Source organism: Lissotriton helveticus, chromosome 3_1, assembly GCF_964261635.1.
Source record: "Lissotriton helveticus chromosome 3_1, aLisHel1.1, whole genome shotgun sequence".
Lineage (NCBI taxonomy): Eukaryota > Metazoa > Chordata > Amphibia > Caudata > Salamandridae > Lissotriton > Lissotriton helveticus.
The window spans coordinates 1771836710-1771855674 of NC_136061.1; the positions used below are offsets into that span (position 1 = coordinate 1771836710).

General features: G+C 45.2%; 1 protein-coding gene across 7 annotated transcripts in view; it reads right to left on the bottom strand.

The window, feature by feature from the left end:
- Positions 1 to 18965, bottom strand: part of WDTC1 (WD and tetratricopeptide repeats 1) — a 380833-nt gene that overhangs the window by 154085 nt on the left and 207783 nt on the right. The window lies entirely within an intron of this gene.

Consider the following 18965-nt stretch of genomic DNA (forward strand, 5'->3'; position numbering starts at 1 on the left):
AACTTGGTTAAGAGGGTTAGTCGCTCTGTGGAAAAGTAAATTTTGCCATGTTCTGTGTCCCTACGTGTTCCCCATCTTATGTTATATGTGCATGATTAATATGCATATGTATTTCCCTTATGGTCGATTAAAGACGCAATTACAGTTGTGTCCATCTCTAGTATGCCAGTTTCCAGTTCTCGTGAAAGCTACGAGTATTAGGCCTATGTAAACCTATGTTGCCACGTTTCACAGTGTGCACGTTAATTCATTGAAAAGTCCCTGTTTCTAGGCCTCAAAAGGGCCCGGACTCAGATTCAGCTCCTGTCTCTTGAACCCTCGCTGAGGAGCGATACAGCCCCCACCTGCATCCCTGACCCTTCACTTACTTCCTGCCTCACAGTGCCCGGCTCGGCCTGGCTCTGCCTGCCAGTCTGCCAAGAGTATGTTATGATTCTAGTTATCAGTCCAGCCCTCCTTCTCTGCATTCCTAAGCTACTGAATCGCATCAATAGTTTCAGTCATAGTCTAGCCTTTACGTCTCCATGTAAGAGAAATACTGTATTAATGGTCATTTAATATTCCTCAACACGTACTACATGTAGAATAATGCATGCACCAGTCTTAGAGTCTGTTAGCCTTTGCCCTGATAACTTTTGGATTCTATCAACATGTTCTCTAAACACCAGATACTAGATAGGTTTTAGGTACATGTCGCTCTGACTCCGCAGACTTTAGTCTCCTCTTCTAGTGCAGAAGTCATAGCCCCCAGTTCCTCCTGGTATCACGTCATTGCCAGCTTGCGCGCACCACTAGGTTAAAGGTCCCAGCTCCTCAGGTAGCCCCCTCCATGTTTCCGCCCCATTTATGACATATTCTGTTACGTTTACATCACATGTCTATGTATACGCCCTGTACACGCCTCTTGTTACACCTACTTTATGCCTTATCTTTCGCGACTGCTACGAACTCCGCCTACTGCTACGCCTACTGTATTAACTGTAATGCAATTGTTTTAGTATATATATGTTATGTACTGTTATTAAAGTTAGCGCGCTCATCCCAGATCCTGCCCCGGCAGCTGCCGGGCCCTGTCATCCCATTCCCGTGCAGGTTGTCCTGTTGCTGTCCTTTATGCTGTATTAAAACCTGCAAACTCAAGATACCTCGAATCCTGACTCTTATTTATTGAGCTATCTGTTAATTAATTATTCCGAAAAATAGAACAGGTATTTAATTATTTATTTACCACAGCTCTTTGGATGGATTTAAAGGCTTAGCCAAGGTTTGTGACTGTAATTGCTCCCATGAATTGTATATTCTTGTAGGGTGCTAACATAGATTTGTCATTGTTTAACTTTAGACCCGATTGGTGAAAAAAATCCTGAGAGCTTCACAGATTTCTCTGTTGCTCTGAACGATTTTTGCCTGACTAACCAGTCATCAAGTGAGGGACAAACATTATGCTCCTGTTTTTTCATATGTGCTGCAACTGGGGCATACACATGAAAATTCTTGGGGCTGATTTGAGGCCAAACAGAAAAACTTTGAATACAACATATTTTCTGTGTTTGGGATAGATAGGACATGGAAGTATGTGGCCTTTAATTCTAGGTTTGACCTTCAGTATCCATCCTTTAATAGCTGGAGAATGTCTTGCAGTTTCACCTTTCAAAATGTCTGAGATCTATTCTTGAGGAATTTGTTCAACTGATGAAGATCTAAGATTGGTATCCATTCGCTTTCTCCTTACTATAAAAAAGCGAATATAGAAGCTTTTATTTCACTGGAAATTGAGGAATGGTTATACAGCCCCTCTCTCTATCATTATGGAGACCTATGTTTGCAACAACCATATATGTTAATGTTTTTTTTGGGATGGCAGTAAGTGGAGGTGTTTGTAGGTATGCCCGATACATAGGCAGCCCAGAACCATCAATCTGTTGTCATTGTCTCCCTTTGGCTTTAGAAAGAGATCTTCCTACCTACATGCATATGTGTTTCCCAATATAGTGTGGCAGTCGCTGAAAAGTTATCACTAACCTCTGGAGCATTCTTGACCTTTGGCTTGGTAGCCGCCATTCCGACGAAGGCCTATCTTTAATAAGACGCTGTTAGTGGCACCTGTTGATTAATATATTGCTGAAGATAGACCTGCTGATGCGTTGGTATGGCTGTTATCTGTACCCATCGCTATAAGGGTACTGGTACTTTTATCTAACTCATCGAAAGGGTGGAGGGGGTTACATTCCAGTAATAAGCCTAGAGTTCTTGCTGTGTTTGGTTTTATGGACTGCAGTGCTTCATCCACATGCCTGCGGAATAAAGACTCCTCATCATAGGGCAGGTCTAAGAAACAAGTTACTTACCTGTAACTTTAGTTCTCCAGTATTGGTAACTTTCATAGATTCCCATTGCTTGTATCATTCCCTGTCGTCGGACTGGGAGCCTCGGTAATAATAAATATATATATATATATATATATATAAATATATACTTAGGTAAATACACCCTAATAGGTGTAAAAAGTAAAAAATTAGGCCTAGGCCTCATTATATTTTGTAGCCTATAGGTGTCCTTATGTAAAAGGACCCAAACTCACATTAGCAACCAATCAGATTAGCCTCACCCTGTGGAACCTTCCTGAGAAAGCTCAGAGCCTCAGATTTTCGTAGCCGTTGCTTTGCCACATAATCACCTAGCCCAGAAGTGAGCTTTCCCAGGGGAGGCGGGTGGGCGCATGGGAATCTATGAAAGTTACCAATACTGGAGAACTAAAGTTACAGGTAAGTAACTTGTTTCTTACTCCAGTATTGGAACTTTCATAGATTCCCATTGCTTGTATCAGAGTAGATAGCAGTTAGCATACCTCAAACATTTCGTGCATAGTTATAGAACCATTATAAACCAATGATATTATACATCATAACAACAATAAATCAGTAACCATATCATAATAAACGAAATGTTTGAAAAAACAGGAGGAGGGAAGAGAGGAAAGCTCACCTCTTACTGGAAGAGATTTCTCAGGACTGCTTGTCCAACAGCCGAATCCCCCTTTGCAGCCGCCTCCAGGCAGTAGTGCCTCGTGAATGAGTGAGTACTGCTCCAGGTGGACGCTCTGCAAATATCCTTTATCGATACTCCAGCAAACAGCGCTGTTGACGATGAGATCGATCTTGTGGAGTGCGCCTTCACCTGTCCTTCCAACGGTTTGCCTGCCGCCTGGTGGCAGAAACGGATCGCACTCGATATCCATCTGGAAATTCCCTGCTTTGACAAAGGAAATCCTTTTCTTGGGGCCCCGAAAGCCTCAAACAGCTGGGGCGTCTTTCGAAATCCAGCTGTGCGTTGCAGATAAAATTTCAGACATCTCTGAACGTCCAGAGAATGAAGTGTCCTCTCAGCCTGAGTGGAAGGCCGAGGAAAAAAAGAATTCAGAACCACCGGTTCATTCAGATGAAAGTCTGTCGGTACCTTCGGAATGAATTTGGGGTTCATTCGTAGGATCAATGTATCATTCTTGAACTGCAAGAAAGGTTCTTTGATAGTTAAAGCCTGAAGTTCCCCTACTCTCCTTGCAGATGTGAGTGCCAGAAGAAGCGCCACTTTCCATGATAGGAACTTCAGGTCAGCCCTATGTATTGGCTCAAATGGCGATCTCATCAGTTGAGCCAGGACCACATTCAAGTGCCAAACCGGAGCTGGGGGCCTAACTGGCGGAAAAACTCTAAACAGCCCTTTCAGGAATTGTTTTATTATCCTTGTTGATAGTAGAGAAGGGCCCGATCTTGTCCTTCTGTACCTGGAAATAGCTGCCAAGTGGACCTTGATGGAAGCATGAGCCAGACCTGCCCGTGCCAAAGATAGAATGTATGGCAAGAGCTGATGCGGAGCTGATGAGAATGGATGCACTCCATCTCTCTGGCACCATAAATAGAACCTTTTCCATTTCGCTCTATATGTCTTATTAGTGCTAGGAGCTCGTGCCTGTGACAAAATGTTCCTGCATTCTTCTGAAATGTCTAAATCCTTAAACTCTCTGTGTTCAGGAGCCAAGCTGTCAACTGAAGCGAGCTCGGGTTCGGGTGGAGAACCTGGCCGTTGTACATCGATAGAAGGGTCTGGTTGGGGTGCAGATGAATGGGCCGCTTTTCCGATAGAAGAAGCAACTCCGTGTACCAGAACTGGCGAGCCCAGGCAGGCGCTATTAGTATCATCCTGCACTTGTCCAGCTTGAGCTTCTTGAGGACACGAGGAATCAGGGGAAATGGCGGAAAGGCGTAAACAAATGCGCCGGACCAAGACATCAAAAGGGCATTCCCCAGTGACCCTCGATGGTGTTCCCTGCTCGCATAACACCGGCATTTCTTGTTCCTCGGTGTTGCAAACAGGTCGATCGCTGGGGTTCCCCAACGGGAGAAGATGTCCTTGACCACTGTGTTGTCCAGTTCCCACTCGTGTGAGACTGCCCTCAAGCGGCTTAGCGTATCTGCCTTCGTGTTGCATACTCCTGGAAGGTGTTCCACCACGAGCGTGATGTTCTGTGAGATCACCCACTCCCACAGCAGCTGGGCTTCCTGAGAAAGCAGTTGTGATCTTGTGCCGCCCTGCTTGTTGACGTAATGCATTGCGGTGGTGTTGTCCGTACGCACCAGGATGGCCGAATTTGAAATCCTTGGAAGGAACGCCAACATTGCCAACCGAATAGCCCTTAGCTCCAGAACGTTGATATGCAAGCGACGTTCTACTGGTGTCCAGTGGCCACTGACCTGGAGATCTTGCATGACCGCTCCCCAACCCTGAAGGGAGGCGTCTGTGGTAATGACGCGAGGAGCCGGTGCCGCTCTGAAACTGAGACCCACTGCGAGGTGAGATTTCTTCATCCACCATGAAACCCTCTGTTTCATCTGCTGGGTGACCGTTACTTTGTCGTCGAACGACCCTTCCACTTGTCTCCACTGAAGGTCCAGTTCCTCCTGCAAGGGGCGCATTCGCAGCCTGCAATGCGGAATCAATTGAATACAGGATGAAATCGACCCTAGAAGAGATTTGTACATCCTGACTGTCATCCAAGTTTTCCTCTGCAGCCGAGCGGCTGAAGACATGAGTTTCATCTGTCTCTCTTGCGATGGGAAGGCTTTGCACAACTGAGTATCGAGGATCGCTCCCAAGAACTTCACCGTACCTGACGGTTGAAGAACAGATTTCTCTCTGTTGAGTTGCAAACCCAGATGAATGAAGAGGCTCAAGCATGTGTCCACTGCTTCTGTTGCCTCTTGGAAGCTTGGTGCCTTCAGCAGCCAGTCGTCTAAGTACGGGAATACTTCCAGCGACTGTCTTCTCAGAAAAGCTGCTACCGGGGCCAGCACCTTTGTGAATATCAGAGGAGCGGATTTTAATCCAAATGGGAGCACCATGAACTGGAAGTGACTCTTGCCCACTGTGAAGCGAAGAAAACGTCTGTGAGCCGGATGGATCGGGATATGAAAATAGGCATCTTCCAGGTCTAGTGTAGCCATGAAATCGCCTGGATTCAAGAGGCGCAATATGTCCTGGAGTGAAATCATCCGAAACGACAGCTTTACGAGATAGGTATTGAGCTCCCTTAAGTCCAGGATCGGACGCCACTTTAGTTTCGTTTTTCGGATCAGAAAAAATCTTGAATAGAAACCTTCTCCTCTTTGTGATAGGGGAACACGTTGGATCGCCCCCTTCCGAAGCATTTGTTGAACTTCCAATTGCAGAAGGTTTAGATGTTTTGAAGTAGTGGCGTGGGGAGCTCTTGTAGGTGGAAACTCCTGGAATTCTAGTGTATGCCCATGTCGGATGATGTTCAATACCCACTGATCCGATGTTATTTCTTCCCAGCTGCTCAGATGTTGAGATATCCTGCCGCCCACTGGAGATACCAGAGGCGGAGGAACAGTTGGCAGAGTCAGGAGGCCGCTATTGACGCTTGTCAGCGTCTTTGCCCTGACGCCCTTGACGTCCACGAGCGTTCTGACGAGAGAACGATTGTGACTGTCGCTGATAATATTGATTGCCGTACTGTGGTCTGTACGACTGCGACTGCTGCGAGTATCGCTGTTGCTGATAACCACCTCTTGGCGAAGTGAAGCCTCTTCCTCTCGCTCCACGGAATGGTGTCTTTCTATATTGTAGGTTCCTCAGAGCCCTTGCTGTCTCTGTGTCCTTCTTTATTCCCTGTAGGGTGTCATCGACATGTTTCCCAAATAACATGTCCCCATCAAAGGGCAAGTCCAGAATCTTATTTTGGACCTCTGGTCGAAAGTAAGTCGCTCGTAGCCACCCCTGCCGTCGAAGAACAGCCGCGCTGCCCAGAGCACGGAAAGAAATGGTGGCGATGTCCATCGCACAATCAATCATTTCCGAAGAAGACCGTTGTCCTTCTTCCAGAAGTTTCTGTGCTTCGGCTCTAGGGTCATCCGCCAGCAAATCCACATAGTGTGCCACATCACTCCACATCTGGCGGTCGTATCTTGCTAGAATCGCCAAGGCATTGGCCGCCCTGACCAACAAACTAGCCATAGACGAAAATCGCTTTCCAGCGTTGTCTAACCTTCTACCCTCCTTGTCCGGTGGAGTTGTGAGGGTGGCCGAAGGATTCCGTGATTTCTTCTGCGCCGCCTGCGATATGACTGAGTCTGGTCTAGGTTGTCCAATCAAGCAGGCGGGACTGTCATCCGGAGCTTTATACTTTTTCTCCAAGCGTGGAAGTGTTGGAATGACTGTCGCTGGAGACTGCATCACCTTCTTTCCTTCATCCCAAATGTGCTCTACAATGGGAATCGAACGCACTGTCTTACGGTATGCCTCTTTAAAATCATACAAAAAACAATCCGTAGATGTTGCCGGCATGGCTAGCTTAAAGCGTGCCGTGGCTCTTTCCATCAAGCTGAAGAAACCTCCCACATCCGCCGGAGGTGAATCTACCGGGTCCGGCACCGGAGAAGCCGGATCCTGTGCTATATACTGGTTCCATTCGTTATCAGGATTCTGATCCTGGTTGTGTTCATCCTCATCCGAGGTATCATCTTGGACTTGTGTCTGCCGAGGATATTCCCTCTCTTCTTCCCCCTGTGAAGGGGCCACAGACTGAACTGCCATCACCTGTGGCTGAACATGCGCATGACCTTCCACTGGTAGCGACCCTTGCCTGCTTCTATACTCCTCCAGCATTGCTCTCAAGTCCGTCAAAAGACTCATAGGCATTGTAACCGTGCCCTGTTGTGCCTGAGTTTCCTGGTATGCGACCTGTTTTTGTTGTCGCTGCTCCTGCCCATAATAGTACTCATCATCCTGGTCAGAATCGTGGTATTTCAGATGCAACTGAGATGGGCTATATGCATCCCCATACATCTCATTCTCCGAGTACTCATCCTCATCCAACAACAGGGCTGGGGGTAATGATGACACCTTTCTAGGTGAAGTCATATCCGGAGTTATTCTCCTCTTCCTGGCGCCTCTATCACCTGCCGTCGACGGCATCTCCATAGTCTGAACCGTCGTCGACGGGACTGTCGACGAGATAAACTTCACCGTCGACGGGTTCGCCATCGTCGACGGGCTCGTCATCGTCGACGGGTTCGTCATCGTCGACGGAACTGCCATCGTCGACGGGCTCACCCTCGTCGACGAGATCGTCGTCGTCGACGAGATTGCCACCGTCGACGGGATAGTCATCGTCGACGGAATTGTCTTCGTCGACGAGGTGGTAACCGTCGACGTAGTCATCGTCGTCGACGCTGTAGTCGACCCAGTCTTCGTCGACGGCATCGTCGTCGAAGTCCTCGTCGACGCCGTCGTCGTCGTCATCCTCGTCGTCGATGGATGGCTCGTCGATGTATGAGGAGACAAAGTCACCACAGAGGCTTTAGAGCCTTTTTTGACCACTGTTGAAGCTTCTACAGTTGGTTTCTTGAAGGACTTAGAAACTTTCTCCTGATGTGAAGGCCCAGCCGAGCCCTCATCCAGTTTTGCCTTCTGCACCTGAGGTGCTAGCCTTTCCCTCTCCTTTACACTCTCGTGAGGAGATTCGCTAGGCCCGGGCTTGCCAGACCTATCAGAGGTCCCACGCATAGCCTTTGAGGGGGGTTCAGATGAAACTTCCTCAGATGGTACACCCCTCTTCAAAGATGTCTTGGAAGATGATGATCTGGCATCTTCATCATCACTAGAAACCACTTCTTCCTTCTTTTCCAACTTTCTAAGCCAAAGAAGTAACCTTCCTTCACGATCACGAAGGGTCTTAACAGACATCATCCTGCATATCTTACAACCCTCTGGCTTGTGGTCAGGGTATAAACAGTATATACAATCCTTGTGTTTATCCTCAGTATAAAGTCGATTTTTTGCCACAAGTGGCACAAGGCCTGAAAAGGCTCTTTTCCTTATCAGCCATAGTAAGAATTCAAAGGAATCCTGTCAAAAAACAGCTTAAATAGTACCTCAAAGTAGAAGTTAGAGCAGAGCTCTAAGGAGACTCCCTGTCATCAACGATGCGGTAGAAAATCTGAGGCTCTGAGCTTTCTCAGGAAGGTTCCACAGGGTGAGGCTAATCTGATTGGTTGCTAATGTGAGTTTGGGTCCTTTTACATAAGGACACCTATAGGCTACAAAATATAATGAGGCCTAGGCCTAATTTTTTACTTTTTACACCTATTAGGGTGTATTTACCCAAGTATATATTTATATATATATATATATATATATATTTATTATTACCGAGGCTCCCAGTCCGACGACGGGGAATGATACAAGCAATGGGAATCTATGAAAGTTCCAATACTGGAGTAATATTTCATTTTGAACTTCAGGATGAAACAAAGTTGACCTTAACAACCCTCGTCATTGTAATACTGCTGCACTGGCTAACTGTCAAACCTGGTAGCCGCAATATCCACGGAGGCATCTACGATGGAAGAGGAGGTTCCTTTACTATCAAGCAGCATAGCCTTCAATTTAGATTTTTTAACTTCTGGTAGGAGTTTCAAATAGAAATGCACTATTGACCACATTTGCCCGGCATAGCAGGCTAAAACAGCAAGGGACTAGGAAGCTCTAATATATATTACAGTGGTCACAGAGAATCTTTTGCTGGTGTTTTTAAACCTCATTCATGCTCCATCTGGCAGGGCAGAGCCAAGAGATATAGGTATTTGGGATCTTCTCTGTGCAGCTTGCATCACAACTGAACTTGCACATGAATGACCAATAAGTCAAACTGGTGCATCATCTGGGGCCCTGTACTTCTTGTCGAGCCTGGGAAAAACAGCTGCCTCTGTAGCTGGGTTCTTCATCATTTTAAGACCTTCTAACTAGATGGTCAATTTTTGGTATCTCTGACTGTTTTTTATTGGTTCTTTAAAGTTGTATAATAAACGGTCAGTTTCTTTCAATGGACGCTCTATCAATCAGACTATGGAAGCCATCTAGATCATTAGGAGGCGAGTCTGCTGGATTTGGAGCTGTATCGCCTTCCACTAGAGCTATGTATTCAGTCCCTTCAGGACTAGTATCCCCTGGAAAAATGGGTGAGAGTTCTTCTTGATGGTCATCAGGATAGGTGTCATCTTTGTTATGTCGTCCCAGAGGCAGTATGTGGGATGCTACTGGTGAATGACACATTTTGAGTTTGTGGTGAACTCAATCTATGTGGAATACTAATGGGCTGGCAAGAAGGGCTGTGTTTAGTTTATAGACTCACAGCGGAGACAAAACAGGCAGCTTTCTTTGCGCATCTGGCACTGTTTCAGGACAGCTGGTGTAATAATCTAATAGTCTGCTGAAATTACACACAAATCTTTAACTAGTTGCATGTTACCACCATCAATGGTTAGCATGAAATGTGTGTGCTACCCTCATAAGGGTCATTGCTGTACAGCCAACCCTTCAATAGGAACTCTGGTTGTAGGGACTCCAGACTCATTTTATTGTTGATACTGATATGCAGGTGCATCATTTCCACAGTCATCATCATCATCATCAGGGTCTTGATATTTTACATTAAGCTGCATGGGACTATATGCTGGCCCAAAGATTCTGTAAACTTCAGACTTCTCTGTATCAAAGAGGCCTTGAGGAGGATTTAGAGATACTTTGCTCGGAGACGTGTGCTCCAGTAATAGAGGAGTTGGGGGTACCTCTCACAGATAAGTATTACTTTTGGTGTCTGTAGGACACCCCCCTTTTCTGTATGGGCACCCTGTATTTTTCACCTTTTACTGGATCCCTCATCTTTGCTGCAGTCAGAACTCTGAGCAGTTAAACCCTGCTAACCAAAGGTAAAGTGAATGTGCTCCCACTTTAAACAGGATTAAATTGGAACATTCCTCATTGGTGTATTTAACCTTCCTTTAGATCCCTAATATATGCTAGAAAATGTACCCAAGGCCTGCCAAGTTAAATATCATTAATTAAATGTACTGCAGCACGTATGTCATTCACTACAGTGGCAGTGTATAACATGGCTTCAGAACTACCACTGTAGCCCGACTTCATCAGTTTAAACACTGCAGTTTGACTTGTCAAAATAAACCATTTTGACAGGGAAAAACCTCCCTATAAATATAAAGTCACCCATATGCAGACCTCATCACCAACATTGAAGGGCACCTAGTATATTGAAGTAGGTCAAGTAGAAAATGAATATGAACACGTTCTTATAGTGACTAGAATCCAAAAGCTATTTTTCACTGTGGCACGCCTAGCTGTTCTATGTAGAAAACCAGAGTGCATATTAAAATCCTAATACTGTAGCTCAGGATTAGGACTAGCTAGAAAAATAATTAAACAACTATTTGTAGTGGTTTTAGTCTGGCACTGGGGACCTGGTTAGCCGGAATCCAGTGCACTTCCAGTCAACATCACATTAAATACCAGACAAAAAGTGGAGGTGACCAAGTCGAAAAGGGCACTTCCCTACAAATAGAAACGGTGTTGGACCATTGGTGATGCTCACTCAGGGGGCAGGGCCCATGTCTGAAGGAAGCGATACTAGTACTGACTCCCCTCACATCATTTCTAAAGTGATAGCACTCTTCTTTAAATTCTTATTATTGTCCTGCATGGTTTGTAGGTAATTGTTAACCAGCTGGAAAGGAGCTCAGAGCCAGGATGACAAAGTAAGCAAGATATCAAAGCTAGATGGCGTGGACACTGCAAGCGCCTATGGACTTTCAACAACCGGTCAACCACTGCATAGAGGGCCACATGGAGCAAACTGTGTGGATCCAGGACCACACACAACCCAGGTCTGGGTGTATATATTTAGAATAATTAGCCAGAACTCTCTCAATCTATCCAATTCATCTTAACCAACTCTCCTAGCGTCTCAAAGTGGATTACAATTTTGCACAAATGGGTGGAAGTAAATAATCTCCTTTCTGAGGCAAGGCATGTTGGAACAATGCTCTGCATACCAAAGGGGGAGAACATTAGTTGTCCTTTTCCAAGCAAGTACCACTGAAGATGTAGATTTATAACACACTGCACCACATTAATCCAACTTTAATAGACTCAGAAGGTAACTGGTCAGTTTAATAATTCTCCACTGAAGACTAACCATCTCTTAGCTACCTATAATATATTTAAAAAAACAAATAGTTACTTACCTGTAGTAGTAGTTTTGCAGCTTGAGTTTTCTGGATTCACATGCTGTGCATTATTCCACTATCTAGTGGTTGGATCTGGAATGGTCTTTTTTTCCCACGGACATCAACCACCATTTGGTAGTGTGTCAGTCCCCTTGTTAAGTCATGTGTGCGCCCTGAAAGTTCTGTGCATGGTCGCCATCTTCAGATTCCCCTCACCCTTGCAGCTTGTTGATTCTTGAACTTCCCCTTCATTCTGCTGTATTGTTGGCCTTGCCTGTTTGATCCCTCTCATTTTCGGGTAGGTGAGAGGGTTGCAAGTGAACCTAGAATGCAAAACGACTCCTACACATAATAACCACTTTTTTTTTGCAGAGTGAACCTTTTCTGGATTCACATGCTGCGATTCAATTGTATACAGTTATTCCCCCCGCAGGGTGGGGAGAAATGAGTGAGTGTTTGCAAACAGTTGCCTCTCCTCTGGCTTAGATGTCTACAGAATAGTGTTTGTGAAAGTATGTATGCAGGACCATGTTGCTGTCTTCTATATGTACAGCATGGAGACGTTTGCCAGGAAGTCAAGCGTTGCTTCCTTCTTCCATGTGGAATGGGCCTGTAGCCTCGTATGCTACTCCTGCACCTTTGCAAACTGGCTGTACTTTTCGTGATATCCATTGTGCCCTTGGACACGCATAAACTCCTGGTGTGAAGAATATGTTCACTTTCTGATTAGGGTTGTTTCCTGCAAGTAGTACTTCAATGCACTCCTTAAATCCCGGGAGCGTACAGCACTTTCAATTTGTGTCATCGGATGCTAAAAAAAACCCTGGTAACTGAACAGAATGGTGAACTTGGAAATGTGAGAAGTCCTTTGGAAGGCAGTGTGGGTAGGTTCTCATAACCAACCCGTCCTTGAGTATATGTAGATATGGGTTCCTCTGCAGTCTGGGCTGTAAGCTCACTGACTGCGTAGCAAGGTGATCACCACTGAAATTATGTTTTTTGTCGTCAAATACTTGATCTCCACCCTATGCTTGGGTTCAAAAGGTTCCTTCATCATCTGGCTGAGCACCAAGTTTAGCTTTTACATAGGTCCGTGGTGGGCTATTCTCTTTACTCCCTCTAGGTTTCTCTTTATTATGGGTGCCGTAAAGAGACTTCTACCCTCTAGTCCCTTTGTATATGTGACGGTGCCCGCCAAGTGTACCTTAATGGATGCATAGGTCAGTTTGAGCTACAAGAAATATATTAGGTACTAAACAACTGTTTCTTGTGTTCTAGTGTATAGGAACCTTTTTCTGGCACACCTGTGAGCATATCTGTTCCACTTAAAGTGTAGTATTTTTCTTGTTTCAGGTGACCTGGCCTCCCTCAAAATATCCATGCTTCTCCAAGAATTCCAGGTGTCCAAAATCTAGGTCCTCAAGAGACACACGTACAGCCTGAGGCTTACCCATTCCTGGTGCATATGTTGCCTTCTGCATTGTGAGGATGTCGTGAAAGTAACTTTATTATTTCCCCTTGGGATATCTCTAGGAGGTTTGAAAACCATGTCTGCCCTGCCCATTATGGCACCATGAACATTCAAGTCATTGATGACTGCTTGAATTTACCGCCAGTAAGAGTAATTTTATTTGCATGATTATTTTATGTACATATTACAAAGGTTTTAATTAATCAATAAAACGAGCGTAAAGAATTGTAAGAAACTGTGATGGCTTGGATTGCATTTCTGTTATCGGATGGCATTGTATGTAAATGAAATGGTTTCAAACAGTCAATATTGCGACCTTGTTAGCTGGAGCAATCTTTTGTTCAGAATCGGTTAAAGCTAGAGAGTTTTGTGCAAGTCCTGTTAAAATGTGCTAAATAATAGCAGTTGACAATTTTAAGTTATATCTTTACTATGCAAATTAGGCAAATAAGGTGCGTCCTGTGTTTCGTAGTATGATAGAATCAGGCATCTATGAAACAAATGTACTAGATAAACTAGTCTCTTGGACCCAAGTGGCATAAGAGTAGGAGAAATGTGCAAATTATGCAATTGGGTGCAAATTAGCGAAAGCTAAGTTTTGTAGTCTTATGTTTTGACTATACAGATTAGGCAATTGAGGATGGGGTGGTGGGGGATAACTGGATGTGAAGTCTTGGCATTTTGCATTTTCTGGCTTTACAAACAGATCCTTCATTGGCATGCCCCAACTTTGGAACAATCCTTGTAGAACATGGTCTTTTAGCTTCCATTCAGGTCAGCAGTTTCCTTGCCTGTTTAGCGCATCTGCCTCTATGTTTAGTACCCCTGGTAGGTGTATCGCGACCAGGCCTATGTGTATCTGAATGGCTCATTGTTAGATTTCCTATGCCTATTTTGAGAATACATGTGACCTTGTCCCCTACCTGCTTGTTGAGATAGAACATAATGGTCGGGTTGTATGTCTCCACTTGGACAGCTCTCTTTCCTGTGAGCGTATGGAAGGCCTTCAGGCCTTAATTCCAATGCATTTATGTGCACTGCTTCTAATGGGTTTTCCAAGTTCCCCTGATATTGAGGTGCCCCATATGTGATGCATGGGATGCACCCGTTGTGCCAATCAGTAGTCTCCCTACAGTTATGTTCTCTAGGTTCTAACTCTTTCTACTGCCTGAATGCAAACACAATACCCTCCCAACTCTCTGTATCCAATGACCATTTGTTCGAGAGCCACTCCTGCATGGGTAGTATATGAAACCTAGTAAGTGGGATCAGCAGTATGCAGGATGCCATCAAGCCCATGAGTTCATCACAGTCCTTTCCGTCCCAGACTGTCCTTTCTTATAGAGGCAAATTTAGTCTTCCAATGCCTCTGCTCTTTAGTATAAAGGGGCTGCTCTTGCCTTCCTTGAGTTCAATTTTGCACCCCGGGAACACCTTCTACTGTTTCGGCATCAGGGATGGTTTTTCCATAACCATGGAGAACCCAAACACATGAAGGGTAAGCATGACTATGTCCCTCGGGCACTGACTTTGCAAACTTATCTTTACTAGCCAATGGTCTATTTAGCAATACATGTGGATCCCTCCTCTTTTTAAGTGTGTGGCCACTACTGCCAGGCACCTTGTGAAAACCCTGCGCTCAGATTTGATCCCGAATAGTAAGACTTTATATTGGTAGTGTGCCATATCCACAACAAACCAGAGGAACTGTTTGTGTCGTTGATTCATTGGTTTGAGTAGGTAGGTGATTCACCGTGGCCACTTAGTCTCCTTTTTTTAACAATGGTATGGCCTCCTGGAGTGAGGTCATTTTGAAATGTTGTGTATTTATATACTTGTTTAGTATTCATAAGTTAAGTATTGGTCTTAGGACTGATCCATTTCTGGCAGTAGGAAGTAGCCATCCTTTGTTCAGCTGATCCTGGATACTCTTCTATGGCTTGTTTTCACAATAGCTCTTGTTCTTCCTGTTGGAGGCAAGACCATTCTTTTGGGTTGAGCCTTTTCCCCCCCTTCAGTGGAACCCTTGGTGGTCTTTTTGTCAGTTCGATGCAGTGGCACCCTTGGTGGTCTTTTCTGTTTAGTTTGAGGCAATATCCGTGCAGCACTATGTGGCATATCCAGCTGTCTGAGATGATGGCCTCCCATTGTCTGAGGAATCCTTTTATCCCATTCGCTCAGCTGGTATGTCATGTGTGTGGGAGGGGCCTGAATGAATGAGTCATCAGCTTGTCGTCCCTGAATCTCTTAGGATTTGCCCTCTTCCATGTACCCTACTGCAAAAAATTTGGGGTGTGGAGGAATACTGCAGTTGGTGCGCTGGCCCCCTTGTTGACTAAATTTTGAATGAGTTGCACCACTGCAATATTTACAAAAACTGTTCACTTTGATAAGGTCAACAGAAAAAATCACATCAGTTGTTACTTGTGTTCTTTAAGAGTTCTTTTATTCAATTCAGTTGTGCATGAAAGGCACACACAGGCTGTAGCACCTGTGTGTGCCTTTCATGCACAACTGAATTGAATAAAAGAACTCTTAAAGAACACAAGTAACAACTGATGTGATTTTTTCTGTTGACCTTATCAAAGTGAACAGTTTTTGTAAATATTGCAGTGGTGCACCTTGACCTTGTTTAAAGTATTTCATGGTTCATGTTTTGAACCAACATTGTAACGGTGGGTGTTTTTTGAAGTGTGCACACATATTGTCCCATGTACTACATTGTGGGTCCAAATTAATTTTGAGAGAATATTTGACTAGGTGCTGTTCCGTTGGGAATCTTCCACCGTTATTCTGTCTCTAAATAAATTTTGAATGAGGTGTGGATGATTGGAAAGAGCCCTTGCTAGTCGGCCTTCTTGCTGACGTTGACCCTCTTTTAAAGATGCCTCGAAATTGCAATGCTTCCATTGCTCTGGCTGTCTCATTGTCTTTTCTTGATTTGTTTAAAGGCCTCATCGACTGCCGGCTCAAATAGATGCTCCCCTGTGAAAAGCATGTTAATAGCAGATGCCTGCTTTTCTGGCTTGAAACATGACACACTGAACTTAACATGCATCCTTAGTGTTGTTCCTGTGCATATCAGTCTGCTTGAGGTGTTCACAGCATCAAGTGCAGATTTGAGGCAAGTGTTTGCAATTATATTGCCTTCTAGAATGGCAGCATTCAGTCTTGATATTGTTCGGAGACGTGCTGCATCAAGTGTTCGATTTCCTCCCATTGTAGACAGCCAATGCGGTTTAAGAGTGTGCTTGAGTTTGCACTCCTCCACTGGGTCTCAGCTTCTTTCTCCATCTTCCTGACGACTATCACCAGCATCTCACTCTTCTCGTTTGGGTTTGGCCTGTAGACGTGGAGTTGTTGCCTCGTTTCCTGGCTGTTGAGAGAATGATTGAGTCAGACCCTGCATTACCCCTAATAAACAGGGTGCTGTGTTGAGTGCTTACATGGCTTCTCGATTCAATGGTTGACCGCTTTCATGAAAACATGCTCTCAAAATGCCTCCTTCTTTCTCGTCCAAGATGCTTGGAGCATTGGGAGGGATATGTACCTTTTCTAGCTCGGTATGAACGTCTGCAAGAGGTAGCACAATTCCAAATCCTCCTCTTAGAGCTCCACTCTATGTTTGTCTGCAGGTTGCTTTATCAGATAGTTGTAGGTTGTCTGGCAGTAAAGGTACAAAGGGATACAAAACCACTGCTTCTGCTGGTGAGTCAGCTTTGAGATCCTGCCAAGCCTCTTCTTTTTGTGTACTATCCCCCAATTAAAGGACATTTTCTCAGTTTCCTTCCTTGGTTTGAAGGAATTCCTTTTGCTCATCTTGTGGCTCCGGACGTATAAGGTGCCTCGAGTTCTTCATCCATCACATCCATGTACCTGGGGTTTCAATAGGATTTGAAACATCTTCAAAGACTTGAAGCACTTATTTTGCAAAATGGCCACCATTTCTGCCTCAAATCAGCAACTTTTGCGTTCAACCTCGCGGGCACGTTGTACTACATTGAGGGTCATAGTGGTCTTAGATGTCAAAGACTTATAGTCCTTTGATTCCCTCTCCCTCGATTTCTCTTGATTGTTCTTTGGCGTCAAAGTGGTCAAAGAGGGTTTGCCTCATGTGGCATCCTTAAGTTTGCACCAATCGGTAGGGATTTGTTGTATGTGGTCATGGCGGCCGGTACGTTCAAGGCCATCACTTGCCTCTATCGGAGGCTCTCGACTGAAACCCTACTGCCCATGGATGGATTACGAGCCAAATGGGAACGTGATGTAGGGCGACCGATCCCCGAGACAACATGGCCGCAGTTGGTGCGCCGCGCCTGGAAGGGCACTAGAAATGCCAGGTTCCAATTGGTCCAGTTCTTTACGCTGCAACGCGCGTACCTGACGCCCGTTAAGATTTCGCAATATTTTGCGGGCGCATCCTCGCTCTGTCCACGATGTGGGACAACCGGGGCTGACTTTGCACATATGTTTCGGTCATGTGGTGGGTTGACTGGTTACTGGGGAGCGGTGCTGGCTTGCCTGAATGCTGTCACGGACCGGCAGATAGCGGTGGATATGGGCACCTGCTTGTTGCTGTGGTTCCCTCACGCCCCTCGAACACGGGTCACTAGCAAGTTCTATGATTTGGGCCTGATTTTAGCCAAAAGAGAGATCACCATGCACTGGAAATCCAACCAGGGTCCCAGCTACCTGCGTTGGAGGGTCACTCTGCAGCGCAGGGCGAGAGCTGAGTGTACACTTAGAATGCAACAGGCCAGACGCTTAGACAACGACAAAGCCTTGGATGTAGCCAGAGCATGGGAGGCCTTGGTGTTGGCGCTCCAGCGAGCTGAGGGTAGCTCAAGTGAGGAAGAGGAAGGGGCAGCAGCGCAGGATTGACACTCTAGAGGATAGCCTGCTTCCAAGGACACACATGACTAACGCACACGCGGCATAGGAACTGGGGTGTCGGTCTCCCCATCGCGTTTGATTGTATCTGGCGGCAAGACTGGAGGGAGAATTCCCACTGGTAATATGCTTACTAGGGAGAGAAGGAGGGCGCACTGACAGGGGTGGAGAGGGCGGGGGAGTTTGTGGGTTTGTTCTGTAAATGGCATAAATTGCGAAATGTGATATTATCCTGGATTGTCAATAATTGACACATCATCCTGCTAACAGTACCTTTTCATTTTGGATTTGATTGCCAATAAAAATTGTTTTTACAAAAAAAAAAAAAAATGTAGGATTTGTTTTTCAGAGAATGAGTCCATCTTTGCTGGGGAAGGGGCTGGGGGTGTTTAACTGCTAGCGTCTTTGGGGTCCGCTTCTTTCACGGCTTTCCTTACCACAGTCACCCTTTCAAGGCCGATGATCCATACTCTGCAGTGTCAGATTTTCCTCCCTGTTCCAGTTCTGCTTGAGCTGGATTTTCATCTTCCTCGTTGGGTTACCCAATGTCTTTAAGTGAAAAAAATTTTTCTGTGATTGCATGGTCACATGGTGTGCTCACCATTGTTTCGGTCTAGCCTTCAAGGTTTTCGGCTGAAATTTGGCGCAGGATTCGCACTCTTCGGCGCTGTGGTCTTTAGGCAAATAGTACATTTTGTGACTATCCTTTTGTGCAAACTTGTGGTGATAACGAGGACAAAACATAAAGAAATTGTTTTCCATCTCCACTGAAACCCAGAGTAGTACCTGGGTGAATGACCAAGTGGGTAAGTGCATGATGGTCCCTCAAAAGAAATTCGGGCCTGACAATGTTTAGCCCTATTTCTGCTTTTTCCTTTATTGCATTAAACTTTCCTTCATTTTCTGTAGCTTTTTAATCGAAGAACCATTAACACAATCTTCTGATCGTAGGAGCTCCTCGGTTATGCTTCAAGACTTAAAAGCGGAAAAAAGAATCGCAAACACAC